Source organism: Dreissena polymorpha, chromosome 5 (genome assembly GCF_020536995.1).
Source record: "Dreissena polymorpha isolate Duluth1 chromosome 5, UMN_Dpol_1.0, whole genome shotgun sequence".
NCBI classification, from domain to species: Eukaryota; Metazoa; Mollusca; class Bivalvia; order Myida; family Dreissenidae; genus Dreissena; species Dreissena polymorpha.
In genome coordinates, this window is record NC_068359.1 from 99069569 (window position 1) to 99081834 (window position 12266).

Below are 12266 nucleotides of genomic sequence, written 5' to 3' on the forward strand. Positions count from 1 at the left end.
GAACACGGAACAAGATATCTAAAACATGTTTAGTTTTCAGCTATTATGTAGTCTTGACCAAAGTTAAGGGTCAGATAAGACTTCAAGAACTGTACCAGAGATATAAGTAACAAATCTTGCACAAAAAATCGCGAATAATAACGAATATAAAGATGTGCTATTGTAAAATGATCCGAATTTAAGTATCTGAAATTATGGCCCCTGAATAAGGAATTGGGCGTAAAGTTAGTTCCTTATTCGGAAGCCTGTATTTCGGACGATAACTTTCGGATATGTTATATTTTGATGGAGTCAGGGTTATTTAAACTTGAATATGCTATATGCTATATGGACGTATTCTGTCAGATTTCTCTTTATATCTATGTGACGATACACGCTGAAAACAAGTATGATGAAGACGATAATAAGGAAATGGTAATGCCTTAATCATAAATTGAAATTAACCATTTAATATTAAATGTCGATGAAAATCATGGTTTCTGTAGGTTCGCAGTTAAAAATATTTAATGCAATATGTTTCTACCTAGTATTATTTAATTATAACAAAGTTCATTATTCAGTGCGAAAAAGGAATAAGGAACTGATTCCTTATTCCTTATTCAAATCGAATAATGAACTGGCTTTTACGTATTAAACAAACTATTAAAATGAACCAAAGAGACCAATAAACCAACGAAAATCATTGTAAATTTAGGTTGGGTATCAACAAAAATAATTGCAGTACATATCTACTATGTTTCATTTAATCATAACCTAGTTCCTTATTCGGATTGAAAAAGGAATAGGGAACTGGTTCCGTATTCCTTATTCAAATCGAATAAGGAACTGGCATTTTATACTTAACAAACTATTAAAATGAACCAAAGAGACCAGTTAATCAATGGAAATCATTGTTAATGTATGTTGGGTATAAAAAAGCATTGATTGCCTGAAAACCTAGTTCCTTCTTCGGATTATTCAAATCGAATAAAGAACTGCCATTTTCTTACACACACATACACATAAAATGAACCAAAGAGACCAATATATCAATGAAAATCATTTTAAGTGTATGTTGGGTATTAAAAATATGTATTGTAGTACATTTCTAAATATTTTTTTTGCGTCATGATAACCAGTTTTTTGTGGAAAAAGTAACCAGGTGCACTGTCTTCGGAACAAAAAGGACTGGTTACCACCAAGACCAGCGCTATTTTGTCGTTTATCACGACCTTTAATCCGGTGGCAATGTTGAAGATCGCCGGATGAACCGTTGGTATCCAAGATGAAGAAGACGCGTTTTCGGAGATAGAAAATATATTTAAATACAAGAGGGCCAAGATGGCCCTAGTTCGCTCACCTGAGAGGAGTCGGTTCTTTCAATGTTTACCTAATGCCAAACTTGACCTAGATATTGACCAGACACACATCCTGGTCAAGTTTCATCATTATTGAACCAAAACTCTGGCGTATAGAGTGTTTTTGTTTTTGTAAGATTTAAAATGGTTACCTATATTTTGAGTTGACCCCCCTTACCAAACATCAAACTGCTTACAAAAATAAATATTATGACCAAGATTAATAAAATCTGAAACAAAATTGTGACCTCTAGAGTGCTTACAAGAATTTTGTATAATATAATGAAAATTATGACAATCTAAGGGCAATAATTATGGCATTCATTATGTGATTTTGCTCACCATCAAACTTGACTGAGATCTTTCAGCAACTTTGATAAAGAATGCTTGAGAAATGTGAATGCTAGAGTGTTTACAAACCAAATGTGGACGGACGGACAGCGGACAAAGACCACTCCTAAAACCTCACCTGAGCAATCAGGTGAGCTAAAAAGTGTGTTTCACCGAAAAATCTTAGCCATTTTCCAACTTGTCCAAGAAATCAATAAAACCAATGTATTGACTAAGTTTCACGATGATTAGGCAAAATATTATACTTCTATAGTGTTCGATCACAAGGTTTCTCTCTAAATAGTCACACAAGGAAAACTGCCCCACCCCCTGGCAGCCATGTTTTTTTTACCGATCGGGACCATTTGCGAACTCATCTGAGATATATATAAAACCAATCTTTTCACCAAGTTTCATGATGATTGGGCAAAAAATGTGACTTCTAGAGTGTTCACAAGCTTTTTTTACTATATAAATATAAGAAAACTGCCTCCCCCGGCAGCCATGTTATTCAACTGACCGGAATCATTTTCGAACTCAACTCTCGTATCAAGGAAACAGATGTTCTGACCAAATTTCATGAAAATTGGGCCAAAAATGTGACCTCTAGAGTGTTCACATGTTTTCACTATATACATATAGAGAAAAATGCCCCGCCCACTGGCGGCCATGTTTTTACACTGATCTGGACCATTTTCGAACTCGTCCAAGATATCAATAAAACCACTATTTTGACCAACTTTCATGATGATTGGGCAAAAATTGTGACTTCTAGAGTGTTTACAAGGTTTCTCTATAGCCAAATAAGGAAAACTGCCCCGCCCACTGGCGGCCATGATTTTCAACGGACCGGAACCACTTTTGAACTCAACCAAAAAATCATTAAGACAAACATTTTGACAAAGTGACATGGAGATTGGGCATTAAATGTGACTTCTACAGTGTTTACAAGGTTTTTCTTTTTTTTTACCTAGTGACCTAGTTTTTGACCCAGCATAACCCAGTTTCGAACTCAATCAAGATATCATTAGGACAAATCTTCTGACCAAGTTTCATGAAGATCGGACAATAAATGCGGCCTCTAGAGTATTTACGAACAAACGTGGACGGACGACGGACGGACGACGGACGGACGACGGACAAAGACCGGTCACATAAGCTCACCTTAGCAATCAGGTGAGCTTATAAGCACTCAAGTAAAGCTGGTATACGCATTTGTTTTTTTTTATTAAAAATCAAAATACGGAGGAATCTCTATGAAACTTTCCAGAGGCCTGTGAGTCGCTGCTTCCGGTGCAGTCTCGCCTTTATGGTGACGTCAGTGACGTCGCGCGGACGAGTACGCTGTCCGAAATATTCCACCAGCATTCGATACGATTCAAGTCGGAACTGTTAAGATAAGATCGGCGAGAGATTGTTTACCAACGAAGCCATCACCATTTTGTAGACCCCACAGTCAAAAGTCGTGTTCTGCGTTTAAAGGTCGCCGGATAGACCGTTGGTCTGAATGAGTGAGAAAACGCGTTTTCGCACTTCAACAAATCTATGAAGAACAAGAGCTGTCACCATGGGATGACATATGCCCCCTATAAACGCGTTGATAACAGTTATAGCATTTTTCGAAACCTAAACGCAGATTTCGAAACCTAAACGCGGACCCTAAGTTCAAGGTCAATGTCACAGGGGTCACAATTTTTGTGCGTATGGAAAGGCCTTGTCCATATAAACATGCATACCAAATATGAAGGTTATATCTCAAGGGACATAGAAGTTATGAGCATTTTTCGAAACCTAAACGCAGATTTTGAAAGCTAATCGCAGACCCTAAGTTCAAGGTCAAGGTCACAGGGATCAAAATTTGTGTGCGTATGGAAAGGCCTTGTCCATATACACATGCATACCAAATATGAAGGCTTTATCTCAAGGGACATAGAAGTTATGAGCATTTTTCGAAACCTAAACGCAGATTTCGAAACCTAATCGCGGACCCTAACTTCAAGGTAAAGGTCACAGGGGTACAAAATTGTGTGCGTATGGAAAGGCCTTGTCCATATACACATGCATACCAAATATGAAGGTTATATCTCAAGGGACATAGAAGTTATGAGCATTTTTCGAAACCTAAACACAGATTTCGAAATCAAACGCGGACCCTAAGTTCAAGGTCAATGTCAAAAGGGGTTAAACAATTTTGTGCGTATGGAAAGGCCTTGTCCATATACACATGCATACCAAATATGAAGGTTATATCTCAAGGGACATATAAGTTATGAGCATTTTTCGAAACCTAAACGCAAAGTGTGACGGAAAGACGGACAGACGAACAGACAGACAGACGGACAGTCCGATCACTATATGTCTCCTTTTCTTCGAAAGGGGGCATAAAAACACATTTTTACAGCTAGTATGCGCGCATGCGTTTGGATTATAAAATAAAATATTTAGGCATCTCGATTAAACTTTAAAATCTACTTGATGACCCTTTACCACTGCTTACGTTGCAGTTTTGCTTTCATGCTGACGCATTAAAATCGCTTTGCATCTTTAATTATATCCCTTTGTTACTGTTTATGTAAAAGAACGGAATGGGATAGCTAAAACATGACTAGTATTAAGCTATCGGATAGTCTTCTGCAGAAGTTAGGGTCAGAAAAAACTTCAAGAACTGTATCAGAGATATAAATTTAAAAAATCTTACATTAAAAATAGCCAATAATAACAAATATATAGCTGCGATTTTCTAGAATGGTCCGAATTTAAATATCTGAAATTATGGCCTCTGAATAAGGAATTGGCGTTAAGTTAGTTCCTTATTTAGAATCCAGGATTTCGGACACTCACTTTCAGACATGTTCTATTTAAGATTTAGTATGGGTTATTTAAGCTTGATTATGTTCTATGGAAATGTTTTTTAACATTTCTATTGTATATTATATTTTGCGGTAAATTAGTATTATGAAGACGATAGCAAGAGACTGGCCTTTTCATAATCAAACTTAAATGCAGTAACCCAACATTAATGAACGTCAATGCTTATCATGGTATATGTAAGCCGGATTTAAAAAATACTTATTGCCGTACAATTCTACTTTGTTTATTAGAATGATAACCCAGTTCCCGTTTTTTTGCTACTAAATAATGCACAACTTACCAGTTGCTATAACTTGTAAAAATACCGGTAGGCCTGGTAATCAAATAGAATAAATAACGCGATTTCTTCGCTTCCCGTGACCTTTTATCGCGCCAGTTGCCGGACATACCGTTTGCATCCAAGATCGAGAACACGCGTTTCCAGTGATAGAACATCTGTTTAAATGCAAACACTCAATTACGGATTGTTTACGCACTTTTTTTAATGAAATTTTCCAGTCTAATAGAGGCATCCGGGTCGCTGCTTACGGTGCAGTCTCGCCTTGATGGTGACGTCAATCATGTCTTACTGACGGCAACGTTGTCCTTAATATATCTGATGGTCCCCTAATATGTCGTTGGTCTGCACGAGCGAGAGATATTAATTAACATGCAAAGGGTTAATACAGTAAATTTCACATCTTTTTAAAGCCAGTAACTAATTCTACTGTAGCACAGATGTGAAATTCACTCCTCCTTGTGTATTTGATATTTAAATTGCACACCTCTTGTTTGCTATCTTGTCCCCATGCAATACTTAGTCGAGGGAACGACTTACTAACTCGTGGAAACGAGTGAACTTTGTCGTGGTCACGACTTACTAAGTCGAGAGAGCGAGATTAAAAAAATAGGAGTGCAAAACTGAATATAGTAGGAGTGCAATTCGGTGCAGTAAATAAAGGAGAAATGCATGAAGCAAAAGAGGAGAAAATTTTATCTAACTATAGGTGTGCGTGTGTGTAGAAAAAACGGCAGTTCCTTATTCGATTTGAATATGAAATAAGGAACCAGTTCGTTATTCACACTGAATAAGGAACTGTGTTATTATTAAATAAAACTATGTAGAAATATATTGTAATTCATATTTTAACTACGAACCAACACATAACATGATTTTCATTGACATTAAGTGCTCTCTTTTTTTAGTAAGGCAATACCATTTCCTTATTATCGTCTTCATACTAATTGTTTTCAGGTCTCTTTGGCTCATTTTAATAGTTTGTTAAGTATGAAAATGCCAGTTCCTTATTCGATTTGAATAAAGAATAAGGAACCAGTTCTTTATTCCTTTTTCAATCCGAATAAGGAACTAGGTTATAATTAAATGAAGCATAGTAGAGATGTACTGCAATTTATGTTTTTATACCCAACCTACATTAACAATGATTGTCATTGATTAGTTGGTCTCTTTGGTTCATTTTAATAGTTTGTTAAGTATGAAAATGCCAGTTCCTTATTCGATTTGAATAAGGAATAAGGAACCAGTTCCTTATTCCTTTTTCAATCTGAATAAGGAACAAGGTTATCATTAAATGAAACATAGTAGTGATGTACTGCAATTATAATTTTGATACCCAACCTAAATTTACAATGATTTTCATTGATTTATTGGTCTCTTTGGTTCATTTAAATAGTTTGTTTAGTATGAAAAAGCCAGTTTCTTATTCGATTTGAAGAAGGAATAAGGAACCAGTTCCGTATTCCTTATTCGCCCTGAATAAGGAACTGTGTTATTATAAAATAATTCTAGGTAGAAACATATTGCAATAAATATTTTTAACTTCGACTTTTAACTAAAACCATAATTTTCATCGACCTTTTATTTTATTTGGTAAATTTTAATTTATGTTTGAGAAAGTAAATACCATTTCCTAATTATCCTCTTCATAATACTTGTTTTCGGCGTGTATAGTGACATAGAATATAAAAAGAAACGTAACAGAAAACGTCCATATAACAATATAATGCTTAAATAACCCACACTACATCTTAAATATAACATATCCGAAAGTGATTTTCCGAAATACAGGCTTCCGAATAAGGAACTAACTTTACGCCAATTCCTTATTCAGAGGCCGTAATTCGGATTTTTAAATTCGGATCATTCTAGAATAGCACAGCTATATATTCGTTATTATTGGCTATTTTAAATGTAAGATTTTTTCATTTATGTCTGATACAGTTCTTGAAGTTTTTTCTGACCCTAACTTCTAGAGAAGACTTTCCGATAGCTGAATACCAGTCATGATTTAGCTATCCCATTCGTTTTTATACCTAAACAGTTACAGGGGGGATATGATTAATGATGCAAAGCGATTTCAATGCGTCAATCAGTTCATTATTCCTTTTTTAATTCGAACAAGGAACTGTGTTATCATTAAATGAAACTTATGAGATGTACTTCAAATAATGTTTTTTATACCCATAAAATGATTTTCATTGATTAATTAGTCTCTTTGGTTCATTTTAATAGTTTGTTTAGTAGGAAAATGCCAGTTCCTTATTCAATTTGAATAAGGAATACGGAACCAGTTCCTTATTCCCGTTTCAATCTGAATAATGAACTATGTTATCATGATATGAAACTTAATGGAGATGTGCTGCAATTAATGTTTTTTGATACCCAACCTACATTTACAATGTTTTCCATTGATTTATGGGTCCCTTTGGTTCATGTTAATATTTTGTTGAGTATGAACATTCCAGTTCCTTATTCGATTTGAATCAGGAATACGGAACCAGTTCCTTATTCCTTATTCAAACCGAATAAGAAACTATGTTATTATTAAATAAAACAAAGTAGAAAATGTACTGTAAATAATATTTGCTACACCCGACATACATTTTCAATAATTTTCGTTGAGCTATTCGTCTCGTTGGTTCATTTTTACTTATAATTTATAGAAATAAAATTCCAGTTTCTTATTCGATTTGAATAAGGAATAAGGAACCAGTTCCTTATTCACACTGAATAATGAACTGTATAATCATCACTTAAAACTTAGTAGAAATGTTTTGCAATTAGAATTTTACATATACAACCAATGTATAAATAATATGTTCCTTTATATGTATGCTTTTATCAAAAGCTCGTTGTTCTACTGACAAGCTTAGACTTAATATTAATGGCATTCTCTTTGAACAAACAAAAGAATTTAATTTACTAGGAGTTACGATTGATGAGCATCTTACATGGCAATCTCACATAAACAGTGTATGTCGTAAACTTAACTTTAAACTGGCCTTATTAAAACGAATTAACTATTTTATTAACTATGAAACAAAAAAAACTATTTTACAACTCATATATATTAACGACTATGGATTATTGTTGCGCATTATGGTGTTCAGCAACACAGTCACACTTACGTAAAATACATTCGATACAAAAACGAGCTGCTAAAATAATACTGAACGAACCATATTCAACTCCTTCAGCTCCCTTATTCAAAGAACTTGGTTGGTTGACATTCAATAACAGATGTACTTTCCTAATTGGATCTATTGTTCATAAGTTTGTAATAGGCGCAATGCTCTCTTATTTCAATAATGTTATACATATCTCAAATAACAATGTGCACGCTCTTAGATACATCACACACACTGATATATTATCTATTCCGTTTAAAACAAATTATGGAAAACGAGCGTTTTCGTTTCGGTCACGAACCATATGGAATTCAATTCCAATAAGCATCCGACAAGTGTCTTCGAATACTACATTCAAAATAAAATTTAAAGAATACCTACAAACAAATCATTGATATATATGTATGCTCAATTGTTAATTTTTCTATGTTTATACTTTGTTGTGATGTGTCTGATGTGATTTATTTGAAAGATTAATTTTTGAAAGATTGATTTTTGTATCATATTTTGCATATTTTGTATTATCATAATCATCATCGTCATCATTATCATCGTCGTCGTTGTCTTCGTCGTCGTCGACGTCGTCGGAATTGATAAGGAATTTATTATAACATTTAACTGTATAGTTCATTTTCTTTTTTCCCTTATATGTTCGTATGCATGTTTCAAAATATATACTTGTGTTTTGTTACTGAAGACCACATTGTAAAAAAGAAATTATTTCTTAATGTGAATTCTTCATGAAATAAAGTTATTATTATTATTATTATTATTAATATTATTATATGTGGTTAATTTTCGATCAATTTCATTGATGTTCAAGTAAGAAAATGCCAGTTCCTTATTCGGCTTGAATAAGGAATAAGGAACTGGTTCCTTTTTCCGTATTCAGCCTCGAATAAGGAACTGGATTATAAATAAAAACAAACATGTTTAAATGTACAAGATTGATTTTTTTATCACATACATGTAAAATAATAGTATATGCTTTAGGTTTTGTTGATGTGAAGTTAGAATTCGAATTAGAAAATATTGGTTCGGTTTAAACAAGAAATCCTATGCAAGCGCGAAGAAGAAACATGAATATGTAACGTAATACATGTATTCGAGTTATTTGGTTTTGATTTACTTCAGAAATGTTTGCAATAAGGAACAGTTCCTTATTCCTTATTCGAATAAGGAATAAGGAACTAGGAAAAGGGAACCAACTTATCACCCATGTTTCATTACAGTTCTGACACGGTTGATGTACTGTATTATAAGGTTAGACATATTTATTTTACATCAATTCCATCGCACGCCTTAGGATAACCGATGTGCCCTCGAGGTCGTGTAAGGGGTTGAACCAGAACCTGGCGCTTTGGAAAGATCTACAGGACGTTAACACAATGATCGATTTCCCAGTTAGGCGGACTACGGCATGGCGACGCGTATTATTGTCATGTGTAGTTTGGTCTTGTAAGCACCGGTAGTGAATGTTGAATACAAAGTGTAATATGGGCTAATAATTAATTGTTTTCATCTATTTGCTGATGTTTATGCAATTGTTGCAGTATACCGTTGCCACATATACGACAAACAAGAGCGATGAGTTTCAGTAACTAAACAATTATTGTTGTCGGCATATGCTTTAAATGTTGTATAACAACGTTCTAAAATATATTCGTGAAAAATCGACAGGCGCGTGTGATTGTACGGAATACCGTTAGGACCATCGTGATTACACATAAAAAATCCAGAGGGCGACAATGCGATAGTACGATGGCGACAATGCGATAGTACGATGGCGACAACGCGATTATACGATGGCGACAATGCGATAGTACGATGGCGACAATGCGGACAACGCGAAAGTACGATGGCGACAATGCGATAGTCATATCGTACTGTCGCCATCGTATCATCGCATTTTCGCCATCGTACTATCGCATGGTCGCCATCGTATTGTCGCACTGTTGTCATCGTATTATCGCATTGTCGCCATCGTACTATCGCACTGTCAACATCGTATTATCGCACTGTCGTCATCGTATTATCGGATTGTCGCCATCGTATTGTCGCACTGTTGTCATCGTATTATCGCACTATCGCATTGTCGCCATCGTACTCTCGCACTGTCGCCATCGTATTATCGCACTGTCGTCATCGTACTATCGCATTGTCGCATTGTCGCCATCGTACTCTCGCACTGTCGCCAACGTATTGTCGCACTGTCGTCATCGTACTATCGCATTGTCGCCATCGTACTATCGCGTTGTCGCATTGTCGCCATCGTACTATCGCATTGTCGCCATCGTACTATCGCATTGTCGCCCTCGTACTATCGCATAGCCGCCATCGTACTATCGCATTGTCGCACTCTGGATTTTATTGTGTAACTACTATGGCCGTAACGGTATTCCGTATGATTGTCTGTGTATAGTTGCATATTTCTGTCATATACCTACTGCCACTTATTTATATATTTTTTCTGCAAACAATTCGGGTAACAATCGGAAAGTGAACAACTTTAATGGTATCTTGAAATTAATTATAACAAGACTCACGTGCTTTTGAGTGTCCACTATTTACGACTCGACTCGTGTTATTATAATACCTGAATACTGCTAACGTTTTCATGCATTTAACTTACCTTCAAGAAATGAGTCAATAACCATTTAAGGTATACGTTAACTTAAAATGTAAGGTGTGCTTACATGCACTTTTTGATATAATACTGAAAAATAACAAAGAAAGCCGATAGATGACCTATGCGTTCTTATATTGCGGTGTTAGTATTTACAATTTCGTTACTTAAGTATAAGGGTATTAAACAGGCAGATTTGAAATGCAGCCAGACTTTTAACGTTGGTTTGTTTGTTTATATATTATAAAACTCAATGTGCTATTTGGTATGTAATCATACCGAGTTTAACCTTCTAAACATATACCATGACCTTTAGCAGTGCTCATAAATGATGGCAATTTGTTCTATGAGATGTGAGATCCGAGTACTAGTTGATCAGAACTTTTCTACGTACGTTGAATGAACCGATTGGCAAAGATCAATGATACACGTTAAGTGTTGTACAGAAAGTGAACAGAATGCCATGCTTAAATCCAGGAAATAATGCAATTGCTTTGTCCTTTACTCCGATCTGCATTTATAAAAACTTCAGTTCACCTCACTTCAGAAACTGTATATTTGCAGAGCTTAGAGATTTACATGTGTTTTCGGACATGAAATGTGAGAACAGTTTTGTCAAAGTGTATTCGCATGCGAAAGTCATGGTTTCAACCGTTATAGATTTTGTATAAGCATTTATGACTGACACTTTAACGTCGGAGAGCGTTTGAACCGTTGTCCACCGTTCAGAAGGCGTTGGTTCAATGACTGATGGTCCTTGCAAACATCCGGCATAATGCGGTACATTCCCAGAAGACTCCAATAACGGCGTTTACTGGAAAGTCTGCTGTGCTTTCAATCATTTCATTTATCTAATCTGTCAACAAACATAAGAAATAATCTATAAGAAATCTTTTCACCATTAAAAGTCACAAAATTACGGAATCCGGATAGTGCCATCTATAATCTCGCCCTTCTTTCAACTAGGGCGACACACGACACACGAAGCGATACACGATATTTTGCGTGAAAGTCGCGGCGACGCACGCCATTTGCGCGATACACGAAGCGACGCGCGAGAATGTACCACGAAATATCGCCTTTGTGTAGGTAGCCCAAAAGGCGATATATCGTGTTAAATATATCGTCCGTCGCCGCGACTGTCGCGCAAAATATCGTGCGTCACCGCGACTGTCGCATAATATCGTGCGAAGCAGCGCACGATATTTTGCGCGACAGTTGCGGCGACGCACGATATTTTATTATTCAAATATCGTCCATATTATCCGAATCTTGTGTATCGCGGTCTAATTTCAGACCGCGACACACGACGCACGAAGCTATGCTCGATATTTTGCGCGACAGTCGCGGCGACACTCGATATTTGTACTGTTCAAATATCGCTGCAATAATATCGCCTGTCAAATGTCGCGATCTCAGAAAATAAGAATGCGACGGTCGCCCTTTTATATGCGATATCTCACCATTTCAACACGACCGTCGCATTTTACGAACGCGACCGTCGCCCTTTATGAACGCGACCATCGCCCTTTAATAGGCGATATCTCTATAGATGCGTATAAGGTCAGGTATCAGGCATAAACACGCACCAGAATGCGTCACTTGATGCTAAAATTTGAAAAAAAAATCCGGGGATAGCCACGCGGACCCCCACCAACTGGATACCCCTTCCCATATCCACCCCCTCCGTCGCC